At 36.6% G+C, this 20,512-nt stretch overlaps 1 pseudogene; it reads right to left on the bottom strand.

The window, feature by feature from the left end:
- Positions 1–5,361: 5,361 nt before the first annotated feature.
- Positions 5,362–11,753, bottom strand: LOC143618893 (calcium-transporting ATPase 2, plasma membrane-type-like; annotated as a pseudogene).
- Positions 11,754–20,512: the final 8,759 nt, after the last annotated feature.

Genomic DNA, 20,512 nt, shown 5'->3' with positions numbered 1-20,512 from the left:
ATCAACCTCTGATCGGCTACCATCAAGTCAAAAATCCAAGAGGAAGATGTGTCTAAAACGGCATTTCGAACTCGTCATGGTCACTATGAATTCTTAGTTATGCCTTTTGGGATGACTATTGCACCCGCAGTATTCATGGATCTTATGAATCGAGTTTGTAAGCTATACCTCGACAAATTCATTAAAGTGTTTATTGATGACATTCTAATATATTCAAACACCAAGGAGGAACACGAGCAACACTTACGAACAATCTTGGAGTTATTGAGGCAAGAGAAGTTGTATGCCAAGTTGTCCAAATGTGAATTTTGTCTACAAGAGGTGCAATTTTTATGCCAGGTTGTTAATCAGCACGAAATCCATGTAGATTCAAACAAAATCGAAGCGATTAAAAATTGGCAACCCCCGAAATCACCAAAAAAGATTCGCCAACTTTTGGGACTAGCAGGGTATTACCGGTGCTTTATTGCAAACTTTTCCAGTATAGCCCAGCCTCTAATCCTTTTAACCCAAAAAGACCGTGTTTATGATTGGGGAGAAGAACAATAAGCGGTCTTTCAACTGCTGAAACAGAAACTATGTCAAGCCCCGATACTGAGTCTCCCAAACGGAACTGAGGACCTTGTTGTTTATTGTGATGCAACCCGGAAAGATTTAGGATGCGTACTTATGCAAAGAAACAAGGTCATAGCATATGCTTTTTGACAGTTAAAGGTGGTGCACGAGAATTATACTACCCATGACTTAGAACTGGGCGCGGTTATTTTGGCACTTAAGATCTGGAGGCACTACTTGTATGGCACCAAACGCACAGTATACACTGACCACAAAAGCCTACAGCATATTTTTTACCAAAAAGAACTGAACATGAGATAGAAAAGATGGGTAAAACTGTTGAATGATTATGACCGTGAAATTCATTACCATCCGGGCAAGGCTTATATAGTAGTAGATGCTTTTAGTAGAAAAGACAGAACTAAACCACTGACGGTCCGAACACTGGGAATGATTGTCCAAACTAGCCTTACCGAACGAATCAGTATTTTCAAAAACGAAGCCTTAAAATAAGATCACTGAGAGGATGAAGATTTGCACGGGAACAAGCAGAATTTTGAAGAAAGAACTGATGAAATTATGTACTTCAAAAACCGAGTCTGGATTCCAACTCTTAATAACTTACGGGACTTGATCATGAACGAGGCACATAAGTCCAAATACTCCATTCACCCAGGAATAGACAAGATGTACAAAGACCAAAAAGAATATTATTGGTGGCCCGGTATGAAGAAGTACATAGCCACCACGTATGTCGGTAAATTCCTAACTTACGCTAGAGTTAAGGTTGAGTATCAAAAACCTCGGGAATGTTGCACCAACCAGAGATACCTCAATGGAAGTGGGAACAAATTACTATGGACGTTGTAACACACCTTCCTAAAACATCCCGAGGAAAAGATGCAATATGGGTAATAGTTGACCGACTAATCAAATCCGCACACTTCCTTCTGAATCGTACCACTTCACGACCGAAAAACTCGGTCACATCTACATCAATGAAATCATATCCCGACATGGGCGTACACGTTTCAATCTTTTCAGATCGTGATAGCCATTTTACCTCTCGTTTCTGGCAAGCTATGCAAGAAGCCCTGGGAACCCGAATTGATCTGAGCATGGCCTACCATCCCCAAACTGACGGTCAATCCGAACGAACCATTCAGACTTTAGAAGATTTACTCTTCACTTGTGTACTAGACTTCGGTGGGAGTTGGGATCAACATCTCCCACTGGTTGAATTTTCATATAATAATAGCTATCATAGTAGCATACAAGCGGCACCATATGAGGCGTTGTACGGGCGAAAATGTAGGTCTCCACTATGCTGGACTGAAGTTGGCGACACGCAAATTACCCGATCCGATCTGATTCAAGAAACCACTGACAAAATTCGAAAGCCAAGACCGACAGAAAAGCTATGCTGATGTTCGTAGAAAGCCGTTATCCTTCGAAGTAGGTAATAAAGTATTTTTGAAAGTATCCCCTTGGAAAGACGTTATTCGATTCGGTAAAACCGGTAAACAAGCTCCGTGATATATTGGAACGTATGAAGTTTTTTCTAAAATTCGTCCCGTAGCCTACCGACTGAAACTACCTTTGGAGTTAAGTTCTATTCACGATGTTTTCCACGTATTAAACCTAAAAAGGTGCCTTACTGCCGAAATCGAAATCGTACCACTAAAAGACTTGAACATAAATGAAAAAATAAACTTCATAGAGGAACCAGTGGAAATACTAGAGGGGAAGATCAAACAATTAAGACACAACAAAATCTCTCTGGTCAAAGTTCTGTGGAATTCAAAACGGGGACCCGAATTCACGTGGGAACGAAAATCGGAATTTAAAAAGAAATACCCACACTTGTTTCCAAATAAGGAAAAGTTGAATAATCGAATTTTGGGGACAAAATTTTCTAACTGAGGGAGAATGTGACATTTGAGAAAAAAACCAGGTACGCCTCAATACGTATTTACCGATTAAACAATTAACCGCTTATTACGTACCAAACAAACGAAAAACCAAACGGGTCTACCTATGACCCAGATATCCCAGGGGGTATCTATAAGTGATATACGTTTAATATAAGCTAGAATATTGGTATTATGGCCTTAGTACGATAGCAAACCAGTTAAATGAAAACATACTCGTTTAACTACCCGCTATGAACTTAAACGCGAAAGAGAGTTACAAAACAAGCATTGTATCATCCGTTAAGCCAAAAAAGACTTACAAAACACTTAGTGGGAATGTTTTAAGCGATCCGTGAAAATAATTTAAATTTTACAAAAAAATAGTGTGTTTTCTAATTTTACAAGAAAATGGCCGAAACACTCGTTTTCGCGCTATTTGTCGTACCCGATATATTTTTCATACCATAAACCGAATCCAACATAAATTTGGACTCAGCATTTCATGTACGGGCACGTAACTCAAGAAAAGTGGGCCAAATGGGCCCAAGGGGGGGCCATTCCATTTCCGGCCCCCAAAGGAGTCCCCCCCCAAGCTTTCTTTTCTTTTTAATAATATATGTAAGATATTATAGCACTTTTTTTCATAACATCCCTGCACTAAAAACTTCTGAAAATTTAGTTCAAGATCAAACCCTAGGTAATCTTCATATTTTGATCATTAATACATGATTTAAACATGTTTAATCATTCCTAAACATAGTTTGATTACTAAAAATCATTCCTAACCATGAAAAAATCCTAAAAATTGTCCATAAACATATTTTGATCATACACTTGGTTAGGAACCTGTTTTGGTAAATTTTTGGCCATAAACACGGATTATGGGGTTTAAATCGCGTTTTTACAGTTCAAAAGTTCGGTTTAAAGCCCTAGCCAAAACCCTAAGTTCCAAGGCTGTTATGTTGATGATATATGCTTGGTTTGTGATATAGGACCTGTCTCCACCTTACTTAGAAGCCCAAGAATCTGGAAATTTGATTAAGAGGGCAAAAACGAACCAAAACGGAAAAGGTAATACCGAATTAATCGATTACGGGCTGTTTATAGTTAGGTTGTAATGTGCATATTGTTAGCTTGCAAAATATTACAGGGACATCAGGGACCATATGAATGAGTCCATGTCCAAATATTTTTAAGAGGGAGAAAACGAACCAGCCCCGTGTAATACACGTTTATTTGGGAAACATACTTAAAATGTTTGGAAAAATTCTGAAATTTTGTGGAGAACTCAAATTTGGTATATTATAATCGTATATGAAATTTGGGTTCATTTGGAAAACCCTAGTTATGTTTTGTGGATTGGTATTTATTTGGGTTTTTACAATCGTTTTCGGCTCAAAAAAGTAATTTGGCATGTTTATTAAATTCTGGAAATTTTACAGGGTGTTTTGGGAAGTATTTGGATCATTCAAGAATTTTGTCAGATTTTTCGGAATCGTTTGGTATAAATGGACGATTTTCGGGCTAAAAATAAAGCATATAAAATGAATTTTTATAAATTAATAAATCAGCAAATAATTCTAGAAATATTTTTATAAAAATCTAAATATTTTAATTGATAAGTTTCAAAATTTACATAATTTAATGATAAACAGATATTTAATGGTGCTGAATAGAAGATTAAACAAACTCAAATTGGATAAAAACCGACAAGTTCATGATTAACGAACCTATTGGAATACAGCCCATTGACACTTTCAAATGTAACAGCTATACCCAAATTAGAAATACAGCCCAGTTAAGTATAGAGAATATAATAATGTTAGAATATTAATATTATTATAATATTGATTATAGGGACTAGTGCTTGCAAGTCAAACCAACCTCGAGCTGACGCTGTACCGAATACCATTAAATCGTGAGTTTCATGACCCCCACTATCTGAATTCTTTTACAAACTTTTGGGGTGAAAAGCATATTTGCTTATATCTATATACATATGTGAAACGTATGATTATGTGAATTATCTAAGTGCTAACACACGAAAGTCCCCACTAACACGATGATTAACTTCGAGCCGGTGGCTTGTGAATAGTACTATTGGTTAGACAAACCCAGACGGGGCCAGCACGGTTTGCTGAGACCTTATCCCGTTTACACATGTCCATAATTATACAAACAAACTACGTAGTGTTAGGCATGGCTACTTGGGGCATGTTGTGGGCGTAAGGGGGGCCACAGTGGTTGAATGGAGGCACGCAGCATGTACAAACAGTACAGGCTTCACTGTGTCTTAGCATAATTACATCACATATACACATACATACATACTTACAAGCGTATATACAAACTATGACTTGTGATTACGCATATCTGTTTTCTTGAAACACGTGAAACTCACCAACTCTAGTGGTTGACCCATTTTAAACGTGATTTTTAGGTGTTGTATCGAAATTGGAAAATCCTTGGAGATGTGCTACCTATTACTGAATGTGGTCGATGCTGTGTTAACAGACGCAAGGGTATTAGTAACGAAGAGAATAGTTTGACGAACAGATTTTGTTGTAACATCTAGTTTGTAAACAAAGATAGAACAATGTAATATATTATAAATTAGTTTGTAATCTTTCTTTATAAACAATGTGGTTGATACCAGAGGTGTGTGCTACATTCCCGTTTTATGCTTCCGCACTTGGCTAGTCGGGGTGTGACAATAACCTAATTCAAGGCCCATATTTTAATTAAATTATAAAACCAATTTTATCAGTTCCGCATGCATTTGAAACAAACATAGGTAGATTTGAGAGTCAAGAAAACTTTTATAAGTTCGAAATTTTGCAATTAGTATTAATACACTTATATAAAAAGTAAAAAAGAAAAAGAAAAGAAAACCAACTTCTAGTCTTAATGAAGAGATGAGAACTCATCTAGCTGCTTAATGCAGACTCAAACAGGGATCATCTTCAAGATCACAGCAATCGGCATGCTCATAAACCCGGTCAACACACTATAATACCATTGTCTCATGGTCAACGGTGAAGTACTTGCAAAAGTACCCAAAAACTCGATTATTATCACTTGGAAAACCACAGTTGCACTTAAAACACCCACAAACACATTGTTCTTCAATATCCCGTTGAACACGTTTAGTTTCTCCATTTCTCTAGAGTTAACCTCGTTAAAAAGCTGCATAGGTTATAATCAAACTGTTATGATTGCATTATTCATGTACGTATGTTCTCAATTTTGAAATAACATTAGGCATGTACACACACCTCTTTCTTTCACATATGTTCGTGAGCAAGGTTTACTTTCATCCTTTTATGTTTGTTTGTTTATGTTCATTTATGTTAGTTAGTTTACATTTATTTAAGTTCGTTTATGTTCATTTATTTATTAAACAAACGATTATGAACACAAAAAAATTTGTCTTGGTTAAACGAACAAATATGAATACATGTCTCGATCGTTTATATTTGTTCGTAAACGAGGTTTACGTTCATTCGTTTAAATTCATGTGTCCGTTATTTTACGTTCATTATGTTATTTAGTTTACGTTTGTATAAGTTCGTTTATTTAATAAAAGAACAAACATGAATACGTCTCGTTCGTTCATATATGTTAGTGAGCATTTTAGTCCATTTAAACTTGTTTGTGTCGTTCGTTAATATATTTATTTAAATTTTTTGACCCATTACAACTTAGTGGAGTTTTAATAACTCTTTAGGACTAACACATTATTCTTCACATTATTTTTAATTGGTTGTAGCTAGTTATGTTCCTTCATTTACGTTCAGTTATGTTCGTCAGTGAGCCGCTCATTTACACAGTTAAAGAACGAACATAAACAAACATGAACTTGTTCATTTTCTTAAAAAACGAGCACGAACAAGAAGCCCAATTGTTTAATTGTTTATGTTCGATCATTTTTTCGGTTAAAGTTAAATGAACAAACATAAACACGCTCTGTTTGTGTTCGTTTGTTCAGTTTTGTTCATTCATGAGTTTTCGTTAATATTGTTTATAAATGAATGTGAACAGACATAAACGAAGACGAGCATGTTCATCTGCTTAACGAACAAACACGAACAAGGAACCCATGTTTGTTTAATTGTTCTTGTTAGGTCGTTTGTTCGGTTAAAGTTAAATGAACGAACAAGGTAATACCTGACAAAATACAAAGGAGTTGAATATAAGTGTGTTGAGGATCAAGTCTGAATTGTCTCCATGAAGGCCATAAAATGATTTCCCTTTGGTTTGAAGTAGCCATATAATTATGAACTGGTACAATGATTGTCCAAAGATGTTCCTCCACATAACATTGCTAATAAAATTCCCATATCGGCCGACGGGGGTCCGCTTCATTAGTGCATTGTTTGATGGCTCAGTAGCAAGCGCCAGTGCTCCCAGTGTGTCCATGATCATGTTAACCATAATAGTTGAACTGCGGTTAGGGGAGTGCTCCCTATAATAATACAAAAAAAAGGAAAAGAAAAATAAAAAAGAACAAGTAGATGCTCCGTGTTATATGTAAAGGTGTGACTGTAACATCTGACCACTCGTATCAACCAACATTGATTACTTTGCACATGAAGAGCTCAAAGGTTCGTTTTTTGTCACCTGAGTCAGTATGCCTGTAAACGAACTAAGAGAAATTTTCACGGGGAGTTTGTTTATGCTCATTTACTTAATAAACAAACAAAACATGAGCATAAATTTATGTTTACTTAGTTAAACGAACGAATATGAACACATGTCTTATTGATTCATTTATGTTCTTGAGCTATGTTAAATGATATATTATTTGATTTGTTTAGGCACATTACATTTATAGTCTAGTTATATTCACTTTAGGCCCAAAACATTTTGTTCACACTCACTTCTAATTAGTTCTAGCTTAGATATGTTTGTTCATTTATGTTCAGTTATGTTTATTTTTTTACGCTCACGAACCCGTTCATTTATACTGTTAACAAACAAAAATAAACGAGCATGAACAAGCCCATTTTCTTAATGAGCAAACACGAAGAAGAAAATCCCATTCGTTTAATTGTTAGTGTTTTTTCAGTCAAAGTTAAAAAACGACCACGAACATGAACCGTTTGTGTTCGTTTGGTTCCTTTGCAGGCCTACTTGAGTGGAAACATCTGAGGCGTGCTTTTTAAGACCAACATTACAAATGTTAGGATTTGCCAGAGGTGTTACAATAACTATACCTGTCAAACAAGCTGATGTGAAGTTCACCATTAAAGCAACAATGTTGACAGTCAGCTGAAACTGTACAAACTTTTGAATATTAACGTAGACCGACCGACCCCAACATACATAAGGAAAAAGTTATATCTATATGAGTGATAAAGTTAGGCTAAAATCATGTTATCTTGCCTCAGTTCCAGCAATGCCCATTGCCAGCCCGACATCTGCTTCATGAAGTGCCGGTGCGTCGTTTGTTCCATCACCTGTAACAGCTACAACCTCCCCAAACGTGGTCCGCAAGTGTTTTACTAGTGTATGTTTATCTAAAGGTGAAGACCGCGCCATCACCTACATTACGTATAAAAATCGGGCTAAAATTTATAACATGCCCGATGCAAGTTGTCCTTTAGCTAGTCCATTGGTAATCAGGGCACTGTGGTAGGGGTGTGTATAAATCCGGAAAAAATGATTTGTAACAGAAAAAACCGAACCAAATAATCGAACCCAAACAAAAGCCGATGGTTTTATGTTTTCGCAACAACCGAACGTTCAGTTCATATTCGGTTTTGCATGAAAAAAAAAGAAACTGAACCAATTTTATGAACTTTCAGATTTTGAAATTTATGTAATTTATAAGAATTTAATAAAGTGATACCCAAATATTTTAGCCCAAGTTTCTAATAAATTTAGTCCCAAAGTTTTAGGTCCAAGTACATTATTTTTGCCAATTTTTTTCCAGCCCAAAGATTTCAAACCCACAGAAACAAACACAAACAAAACCCAACTCTTTAGTTTTATGTTTTCGTAATAAACTGAACTTTCGGTTTGGTTTCAGTTATGCGTGTGATATAAACCGGAAAAACTGAATATGAATTTTTCATTTTTAGTTTTGAAATTTGTGTGATTTATAAGAATTTGGTAAAAACTGTGACCTAATTATTTTAGTCCAAATTTATGATAACAACCAATTACAAATTAAAAAAAAAAAAAATTAGTCCCAACCAAATTCATTATTTTAGTTTGCTAAAAAAGTTTCAAGAACAAATAGTTAAAGCAAAACCGAAACAAACCGAACCATCAAAGATCGGAGAATTTTGATGTAATCTAATAATATGTTATACAAACCTGAATCTTGGGAACAATTTCATCCAACTCCTCCAAACTCTTCTCACGAAAATCTGGACCTTCAATAGCTATACCGCCATCTCTAAGTATTCCACATTCTTTAGCTATGGCTTTTGCTGTGTTTATATTATCGCCTGTAACCATACGAACGATTATACCAGCTGATCTACACAGGGCAACCGATTCCTTAACACCTGGACGGACCAGATCTTTTATCCCCACAACGCCTATACAAGTATACCCAGAAGACGGAATAGGAGTGTCAGCATTCACAGTACTCTTGTCTAAATCTATATATGCAAGACACAGAGTTCTAAGTGCTTCACTAGCAAATAGCTCAATTGTACTTTTCAAATGGTTAAGTGACCCTTCTTTAAGATCAACCACTTCTCCATCTGCATTGAGCACTTTGTTACATGCAGCTAATACTATTTCCGAAGCACCTTTGCAATGTGCTCTTACACCACCATCCGGAAGCTTCAGCACCACTCCCATGCGCTTCTTGGACGAGTTGAACGGCTCGACTCTTAATATCGTCGATGACTGGCGCTCGGATTGGAAGTCACCGCCAAGTGACAGTCCATATTCCAGTATCGCGGCCTCAGTAGGCGTTCCAAGAATCTCACGCTTCCCTTCTTTGTTATTCACTACTTCTCCGCCTGTGTTGGTGAATATGGATTGGAGAAGAATGTTTAGCGCATTCCCATTGACGCCAGGGTTTCCTTGTTTTGATACATCCATGATGTTTAAACATATGCATGATTTGACGACGGTCATTTTGTTGGTGGTCAGCGTGCCGGTTTTGTCACTGCAGATAGTTGTGGCAGACCCCATGGTCTCACAGGCGGCCAGGTAGCGAACAAGAGCCTTATCGTTCATCATTTTTTTCATCGCAAAAGCGAGGCTTAAAGTGACAGCCAGAGGCAACCCTTCGGGAACTGCAACGACGACAATGGTGACAGCGATAGCGAAGTATTCTAACAACTCTAGCGCCTCGTCGGCAGACCAACTCCATTGCGTTCCTGTTGATATCTTACTGGAGACCAACCGTTGCACCAGAACCGCAAAAGTGACCACAGCGAAAAAATGGCCAATCTTTCCAATAACCGTTGCGACTCCGTTCAGTTTAACTTGAAGTAGCGTTTCATCATCTCCACCTTCACTTAAAGTTGCCATGAGTTTTCCCCATTGGGTTTGCATCCCGACAGTTGTGACCAACATTTTGCACGAACCGTCTTGGACCTTGGTTCCAGACATTAACCAAGGGTTCTCGGCACTAACCATGACCGGTTCACTTTCACCAGTCAAACTAGATTCGTCTATCGAGACTGCAAATCCTGAAATGAAAAGACCGTCTGCAGGGACTTGATCTCCTATCGAAAGATGCACAATATCACCAACAAGAAGTTCATATATTGATAACTTCTGTCTGTACCCGCTCCGTGTAACTTGAATAGAGATTTTCTTCTTCTCTTTATCAAAATCTCGAAACTGTAATGATTGGCGGTAATCACTCGTTCCGGTTACAAAAACCACCAGCAAGATACTTGCAACAATCCCGAGACCATCATGAGCTCCTTTGGGCCACCCTTCGGTTGCAATGCCAACAACTAATGAAACAATGGCAAACATCGCGAGGATCATAAGCGTCATGTCATGAAGTGCTTCCCAAACAAACACCCAAAAGCTTCGTTGTGGGCTTTCGGCAAACTTGTTGATTCCATACACTCTTTGTCTGCGGGCTAGCTTTTCATTGTCGATAGAGAGCCCGTTTGCGGTTGATGTTTTAAGCTTTCCTGCAAGGCCCTCCACGCCACCATGAAATTTTAGCTTTTTGAGGTCGTGGCCTTCGACTACAGCGGCCGCTTCATCAGCACAGATGTCAAAACCGGCTTCTTTTACTTCATCTGGGACCTCATAATCACCATTGTGTGCTCCTAAAGTAGAATAGAAACAAAATCATTATACAATGAAAAAATAAAAGAAGGTTGATGATGCTAGATTAGAATGAGGAACTTGCCCTGTATAAATTGAAATGCAGCCTTTGACACCAAAACTGCAATCCTCAGCTTCTCCTGATAATTCAATGTAAAACTGGTGAATTAAAATAGCTCAAATTGCAAACAACACTTGTAAAATACTGAAATGTCCTTCTATTGGTATGCTACCCAAAAGTGAACACCAGCTTGCATGTCACGTAATACGAGCTTTTATAACCTTTCTAGCCCTATCATACTGGCCGTATACTAGGGCCAAAATTTTGGTCATACGACCTGTGTGGCTTTGTTAGTGGTCACAACAGTCATTCTATGTCGGTAAAAATATAACACATCGTATGATTTGGCCCTCACACAACCCGTATGACCGTGTTATACAGTCCGTTTGACCACTTTTTACCCTGTTGTGCTTGGCCGTGTGGCATGTCAGTGATGTCTAGATAATATGCAATGGCGTTTGTATAACCGCCCATCTTCGAAGCTAGCTACTTGATCCTCAAGAATTTGAGATTGACTACTTTAACCAAATATTTTCTACAGAGTCTATTTATTTGCAAGGCTACACTAGAGAGAAGGAACAAATTTCAAATTGAATGAAATTCAGATTCACATCTCAAAATAAACATTATATTACACTTGCCGTTACCTAATCTCACTTTAATCATTATGTTTCATGCATTAATTCAATCAGACGACATAAATTACAATCCACACAATCTGTTCACCAACAAATTAAAATAGGCATTTATTTCAGAAATTAATCGATAATTATAAAAAAAAAATACTCTACCTGATTGGTGCGTCGCATAGCGGCAGCCTCATTGCGCTTGTGTAGGTTAGCGGTGTGACGAAATCATCTCTTAGGGTTCTTAACAACATGACACAAACTCCTCCATTTCTGTAGCACCTCATCAGACGAATGTTTCGACTTCACCGCGTGAAAATTGTGGTTCAAATAATTCTCCATCCCCATTTTGATCACGCAAATAACTAACTGATCAGATCTCGAAAGTTATGCCGATCGAATGCTCTTGTTTTCCAAACAAAATCGCGTTATATATACATATATAGAAATTAAAGTTGGTGGAAAAGAAATGTAAAGAGAAATGAGGAGGAAAGAATCAGATTCTAGACATGATGATAATGTTGAAGAAGAAAGAATAATATGCGAAATCAGAGATTGATGAACTTTACGCTAAAGCGGTTGCAAAAATAAAATTCTTCAAACTTGAACGTCGTCGTTAAGCTACGTACGTACGTTCGCCGTGGAAATTGAATAAAAATAATAATAATATGCCAAATGATGGATTGAAGAGAAAATTGTAATATGGAGATTTGAAATTGATGGTTTTGACGGAGAGAGATGAGCTATGGAGGAATGTTGTTAGTTTTTAACGGTTTCTTTCTTTATTATGACAAACCGATATATGTGGAATTAACAATGACCAGGGCTTTTTTCATCTTAAGTATAATTTATTGTAATTATTCATTCCTTGCTTTTATTTTAATTTATGGGGATATATTATCTGATAAGAGCAATAATGATAATCGGCACCCGTATCATCTCATTGTCAGTTTCTTAGCTTTAAATGGGCTTCTTATGCGCACGACTGATAATTCGACACATGCTTAAAACACGATAAGACATGAGTGCGCTATATTTATTTTTTTGTTTCTTTAAATAATTGGATTAGTAGACTAGACTCTATCATTTTCCCTTATTGATACATCAATCTTAAAACTATCTTATATTCATGACATAATAGTTAAATGAGTTATATTTATGTTGATACTTGTGTTAAACACGTCGTTTCTAACTTGTTAAACCTTCGTTAACACAAGAATTGCCAGCCCTTTGGACACTACTGCATTAAGGGACACATATATATTGTGGGCTCACATGATTTTTCAACCAATCACATGATCTAACTCACATTTAAAAAGAAAATGGAAAATATTTAAAAATAATTATTTTTTCAGTTAAAACTTACGCGTTTTGAAGGTAAGGTTAGCATGAGAGTCCCAAGCCTGCATAATAGTGACATCGCGTGACGTTATTCACTTTTTAGTTAAACCAAGACATATAAAAGAAAGATTGTTTTTCATTTGTCAAAATATGATCAACTACTAAGTTCAAGGAGAAATTGTTACTTTCACTTATGTGATATTCTTTAATGTTGTTATATAATATGTGTAACATTCATTAATATTCGGACTCGAAAATTCGATCCGTTTAAATTCTTGTACTTTATTATTATTCAGATCTTAATTATTAAGCAAAAAATGAATTACTATTATTATTTTTATTATTATGATAATTATTATTAAATTCTAGACAGAATTACAGAAATTGTCCTTTATCTTTACCCGAAATTTCACTCGTGGTCATTTATCTTCTAAATTAATATTTTGTGGCCTTTACGTTTCAGAATCCAACAGCGTTTTTGCTTTTAGCCTAACTCCGTTAAAAAACTTTGTTAGGTTATGTCACCTGCTAGTCACGTGAGGGCAATACGGTCATCTCAGGTCCCCTTCATATTTCCCCCAATATAAACCAACCCAAACCTCCTGATCATTCAATAAATCATCTCCTTCATCCTCGTTCTTCGATAATTTAGGGTTTAGCCACAAAACTCTTAACATCAACTCCGATCATCAACTCTGATGGGTGATTCAGGCTGGTTCATACGATAGACAATCGAAGAAGTTGACCTCGATGAAGTACATGGTAATGTTGCGACTTTTGCTACAATTTGTAACCCTAGGTGACGATTAACTCTTGATTAAATTATAAAAAAAATTATTTTTTTGCAAGCTTATATCCAAATCTTTTAAGTTTGTGTTTGCATACTGGTGGTAGGTTAACAACACCTCCAGACCATACCTATCTGGGATGTAAGGTAAAGTTTGTAGACTTGATAGACATATACAAATTTTCAACTCCTGAGTGTGATCTGATGTTAGATATGTTAGGCAACAATGGGACTATACTAATATACTATTAGTTTTTGCATCCTGAAAAGAACTTGGACAATGGCCTTGAACACCTAAGTAGTGACAAAGATATTTTGGATTTAGCTATACATGTGGAAGAGCATACGCTCATCCTATCACACCCCGACCAAAGGCGGAACATGCTGGGGCGTAACGTATTGATTGGACAGTAGCTATAAAGACACTAATTAAAGAGACAATAATTATTTAAATTCATTAACATTAAACACGTACACAAATTCAATAAGTAAATACATCATAACTTGTAATTTGAATAAATATCCTAAGGTCAACTAACTATCTTCTGTAAGGCCCAGTCACCGGTAGCCCTACTTTAGCGTCGGATTTACTCATAAACACAGTCCTTCAAATCAGAGTTTATTAAAACTTTTCGCGGAATATAAAACATCAATCATTTGTTACAAAACATTAAATCTTTTCTTTGATATCATAACACAAAACTTTATATTTAAAACATCTTTACTTCTTTCTTCAGATGCCAGCCGTTCAACCCATGCCGTGTGTCATCCTCATGCTAACTCTATAATCAGCTCACCTGCGTGCATACTAAAAGTCAGCTACGCTGAGTGAGTTCTAGTTAATCAAGCAACTTATCATACAACCACTTCATACAATATATACGTATCCGAAGACACATAGTCCACTGTCTAACATGCCACTGTTTAACCACTTAGTTACCCCTACAGCTTAGCCACTTAATTACAAAGGCACGTATAGGCTTCCCCTATCACGCACTCACGCTATGTCACTTAATAACGAAGGCACGTATAGGCTTTCCCTATCACGCACTCACGCTATGCCACTTAATAACGAAGGCACGTATAGGCTTTCCCTATCACGCACTCACGCTATGCCACTTAATAACGAAGGCACGTATAGGCTTTCCCTACCACGTACTCACGCTATGCCACTTAATAACGAAGGCACGTATAGGCTTTCCCTACCACGCACTCACGCTATGCCACTTAATAACGAAGGCACGTATAGGCTTTCCCTATCACGCACTCACGCTATGCCACTAACACCCTTACTAGACTCCTGCTACCTCTAACACACTCTACCTCAACCTGCCTTGGTCACACTCATATTAGTTTAGTATTTACGTAGTGAGCAAGTCACATCACAACATTCATACACACTATCAACCACTTGGCAATCACTATCCTTGGCGATACGTGCAATATCCGAAGATCGTTCACGTACCGTCAAGCAATCAATCGTATCTGTCACAAATACCATACACGACATACACATAAAATTATATCCTTTCATTCATACTTTCTTACTTCCATGCTTTCTTACTTTCTTTTGTATTAACTTACTTTCATATCTTAAGTTATAAAGAGCATTACGCCCTACATTCCTCGAGTATTATTAGGGCTCGGTACCCTTTTCGTAACCATACAGCCATACGTTATCATTTCTTTCTTCTATTATCTCTGTCGTGTTCATGCACATACACTTACATAACATACTTACCTTACACATAGCGTTACAACCTGACAGTACGTGCAATATCCGAAGATCGTTCACGTACCCTCAAGCAATCATTCCTACATATCATATCATTCACATAAGGCATACACTTATCTCTTAGGATAAGTGTATTAACAAACATATCGAGTATGCACACAGCCCCGAAAACATAACACATAAATGGGGCTAGAAACTCACCTGGATCCTGTTACGCTCGCCGTTGATCGTAATTCCTTTCTTTAACTGGACTCGGCTAACTGTACAATACTTACACATATCAATTAACTACTACTACTCGTTTTGTATTTCTATCTATATATGACCTACAACGAACGGGGGTCCGGGGGCAGCGCCCCTGGCAGCGGGGTTCTAGGGGCGGCAGCCCCTAGCGGGGTCCAAGGGGCAGAGCCCCTGGCTGGGGTTAAGCTGCCAGGTCAGCTTGGAAAAATTTTATTTTCGATAACTGCCTTAACACATTTTCCATTAGGTTTTTAATTTATTTTCTAAACGAACTTCACTTCAGGCGAAGTTAAACCTTAGGCGAACTTGGCTTCAGGCGAAGTTAAACCTTAGGCGAACTTGGCTTCAGGCGAAGTTAAACCTTAGGCGAACTTGGCCTCAGGCGAAGTTAAACCTTAGGCGAACTTGGCCTCAGGCGAAGTTAAACCTTAGGCGAACTTGGCTTCAGGCGAAGTTATCCTTAGGCGAACTTGGCCGTAGGCGAAGTTATCCTTAGGCGAAGTTACGCTTGAAGGCGAAGTTCATCAGGCGAACTTAATCTTGCAGGCGAAGTTATCGCGCTGCAGATCTGTTTGCCCATAAATCCTTCGTTTCTTAGCCAAATAACTCGATTTTGGTACCCACGGAATCGTATGATCGGCGCCTACAAATCCCAACCATCAAATCGGCCTAAAATCGACGTTTTAGGGGTCCGATTTGGGCAGTTTGGGTTTCGGGTCCGGTCAACCCATCCAATCCTAACCATTTTCGGTAATATTAGCTTTGTTGGATTTGTTCTTACCTTACCAACTCAGATCTATCACAAAATCTCGGGTCTCGGCTTCGAATCTTGATCGGTTAGAATGTGTGTGTTTTGAGGAGTGTGTGGAGTGTGTGTGGAGTTTGGTGAGTAAATGAGATATTTTGGGATTTTGGGGGTATTTATATCCCTGAAATCCCATTCTCATTTAACCTATCACAATTAACCCAAGTCCACAACCCACATCCATTACCCAACACTAGCCCGACTCATACCAACTCCTACTCAGTTATTTATTTCCTAATGACCCGGGTAAACTTTCTCTCTAATATTAAGTAATATAATTAATATTACTTGGAAATTTCGGGATGTTACATCTTCGATCTTGAATATATCAAATACCTGAACCTATAAGATGCATAAAAAAAGAGTTTGTCAACACGAATGTTGGTGATAATACATAAGTTTTAGTTGTATATATATATAGGTAAATCACAATTCATATGTAAATGGTGAGCATTACAATACTTATGAAAATATAAACAACTAAATAGATGTGGACCCGTTCCTATTGATACAAAATCAATGTACTTGGGTAAGTGTATGATCATACTACATGAGGATGAGATACCAACCACCAAACATAAAATAAACACTTAAGCACATAGAGTATAATCATAAAGCATGCAACAATCACACATAAACATAAATTGAATTGTGTTTTGAATAGATGAGTAAATAAAACATGAGAAAAGTTAATAAGGTATACATGCTACCCCCAAAACATAAAAGATGGAAAAAGGGGGTATGTAAACTCACGTTAACGAGTGGGTTAACGAAGACGAGATGACAATAAATTAAGAAAAAAGCGGTTTTGCTCCTATATGACAACTAACGTTCCTAGTTGTTATCGATCATATTAATTAATTAATGAAATAATTATAATCACAAGACTTATGACGGATTTGGGTTTCGATAGGTTCTAAGTACAAGTTTGTTATTAGAAAATGTATTAGTTTAGTTTTCAATATTGCGGTTTATAATTGAGTTGAAAGATTTGGTCCTTTTAGGGTTTAGATGATTTTATTTATTCATTATTTACTTAATAATATTATTACGTTTACTATTTGTAAAAAAATATAACTAGAGAGTATAAACAAATATAAAAAAAATTGCAACATGATAAAATGGTTACCAATCGGTTTAAAAGGAGTTTGAAGAGTTTATGGATTTGAGTTGTTGTTGTTGTTATTATTATTATTATTATGTTTGATATATAAATAAATAATTATCATATGTAATAATGTACCCATATTAACAGAAAAGTTAAACGAAAATTTATTTGGAACCTTTAATATGGTTCGGTTTATTAGACGAGTGGTAAAAGAATATCCATAATATAATTATTATATCTTTTGTATATAGTTTAATAAACAAGAAATATTCAAAAATGATTATAATAAAAAAAATGATAACAAACCGGGCCTGGGAAGGAGTACGAAGGTTCAGTTTTGTTAAAAGTCATAATTATTAAGTATTAATAACATATACTAGTAATAATATAAAGAATAATAGAGCTTAAAAAATATATATCAGAAACCGCGTCCAGGGGGCTCGAACCTGTGCCTGGCCGGTGCTGAAAGACCTAAGCCACACACAACAGCCATCAGGATGTGCTTAATCTTGTGAAATATGACGGTTTGAAATTAACATAAACAACTTTACAAATTGAATTCCAAATTGAAGTATAAACCCTAAGTTTGATTTGTCCAATTGATCAATGAATACACTTTATCAATCAAAATTCACAAGGAGCTTTCGTTGCATGATGGAATCTGAACCCAAAGCACCCACATGTACCTTAATCGAACACGAATTGAATGATATTAACGATCTATGGTTTTCGGCTTGGGATTGAAGTAGATAAGGGTCTGGACGGCTTCGATTGGTGCAATTGAGTTAGGGTTTGGCTTCGTGATGGTGCAGTGGTGGTGTGGCATCGATTAATTGCATTATGAATGTGTATTTATAGGGTTTAGAGACTCGTTTAGGCCGCGGTTCATTAAGTACGGGATTTGAGTCAAACGGCTGTCATATTCCAAGATTAAACGATGCTTTAAACACGTTTTCAATCAATTAACGATTTTGTGATGCCAATTATCGTGATTTCTGGCGTGGATTAAGCAACAAGAAAAGGGGGGGGGGGTTGTCGGCATTGATGGAGAGAAGGGAGGAAAAAAAAGAAAAAGAAAAAAATTATATTTTAAACAATTTGCATATTTGTTTCCTAAAGTTTGGGTTGTGTAAAATGAGCGTAAAACTGGAGTTGAGGGGCTAAAATGCATATGCTCGATAGTTATAAGGGAAAATTCATTAGCGAACGAAAAACATAATACACAAAATAATACATGAAATGAATATTCAAAACAATTCGATTTTGGGTGCAAAAGAGAAACTGTAACACCCCGTAACCGCAGCGGAAACGTACACGGGATGCAACAGACACATCTGATATCAACAGCATTGCTTATAAAGAAAATACCACTACATTAATTTATAACATATTACATTGTTGCGAGTTTCGTTACTGTCTAGGTGTTACACACATATTTTACGGATAAGACATTAATTTATATTCATTACAAAATATAGAGCAGCAAGCCTCCAACAAGTAGCACAGATCATTAAGCACATATCAATCATTCCAACTTTGGCATACCTAGAAAACATGTAAAGAAAACGGGTCAACTACGAATAGTTGGTGAGTTTCACTAATTTAAATAAACACTGACAGATCATTTTAATAACCATTTATTAGTAATGAAATTATGTTGGGAACTATGTTACCCCAGAACAATAATAACCTCTGGGAACTATGTTACCCCAGAACAATAATAATCTCTGGGAACTATGTTACCCCAGAACAATAATAACCTCTGGGAACTATGTTACCCAGAACAATAATAATCTCTGGGAACTATGTTACCCCAGAACACTAATAACCTCTGGGAACTACGTTACCCCAGAACAATAATAACCCCTGGGACCTATGTTACCCCAGAACAATACCACACGATAAACATTTTATATATTCTATGCATCAAACCATATATATAAAAATATACAAGTGTTTCCATACGATCGGTATGTACTTAAATATTTTAACAAAGACATGTTTTCCGCCCCGGGAAAATATTTAAAACAGTTCAGTAAAAGGGGCTCGTGAAAACTCACCTTTTTGTGAGTCGGTGGGTAATACAATGAATAGCTACGTGCCTGGATCTGTAATATAATATCTAGTCGTTACTATATAATTCCCGTAAATTAAATCTATGTCAATCGGTACGTCTGGGGACATTGTTAACCCAGTACTGTACTCGATCCGGGGACATTGTTAACCCCGTGACACTCCTAAGGACTCAGATTGTGCCATTACTTAGAGTCGGACGGTCAAAATTATCATTTTTATGTTTTCCTTGATTTGCGTGCCTAGCACGGTCATCCGTTTTTAGTTTCAAAAATGAGTTTATTCACACTTAACCCAAAAATGGTGTTTGACTGTTATTTTAGTTAAAGTGATGAAATTAGAGCTCGGTTTGGACACCCCGTTTGGCCGCGGGGCCCGTTTCCGTCATTTAGGTGCCGGAAACAGTAAAATCGGGTAAAATTACCCAAATCATCCGAATTATTTTCGGATGATTTTTTTTTACTTAATTTACTTAGATTTATGAAAATAGTCCATTTTTAGGTTTTTATATGCCAGTCAGCTCGCTTATGCGAGTTTTGCCGGTTTACACGTTTTAAGCTTTAAAAATTTGTTTTTATGTTCCTTTTAGCACAAATAATTACCCGTTTAGTCTCGGGTCTTGAAATTTTGCAAAAAACTTATTTTGACAGTAAGACATTTTATAAAAATTTTCCAGATTTATTTTCTTATATTTATATTTATTTATCTATTTTTAAACCTTTTTAAAACACTAAATATGTCAAAAATACCAAAAGACTTTAGAAAAATCCCAAATTTTTCTGGGATGATCCTTGCCATCCTCATAACTCCCTGGAATTTTTCCAGAACTTAAAACTCATTTTTCAAGCCATTTTCACCCAAAACCGAGCTAGAAAGCCCTAGAACTCGTTTCACCGAAAAGCCTACTTAGACTTTTCCAACTGAGCTCAAATTTTGTGGGTGACTTTTATATGTTACAAAAAGCTTATCTTAAATTTTCCAGAATTTTTCATCAAGTTTAGCTATTTTT

This window comes from Bidens hawaiensis, unplaced genomic scaffold (genome assembly GCF_021521415.1).
Source record: "Bidens hawaiensis isolate Kalapana, Puna unplaced genomic scaffold, B.hawaiensis_p1.1 tig00000284_1, whole genome shotgun sequence".
NCBI classification, from domain to species: Eukaryota; Viridiplantae; Streptophyta; class Magnoliopsida; order Asterales; family Asteraceae; genus Bidens; species Bidens hawaiensis.
This window is presented reverse-complemented; position numbering and strand designations above follow the sequence as displayed.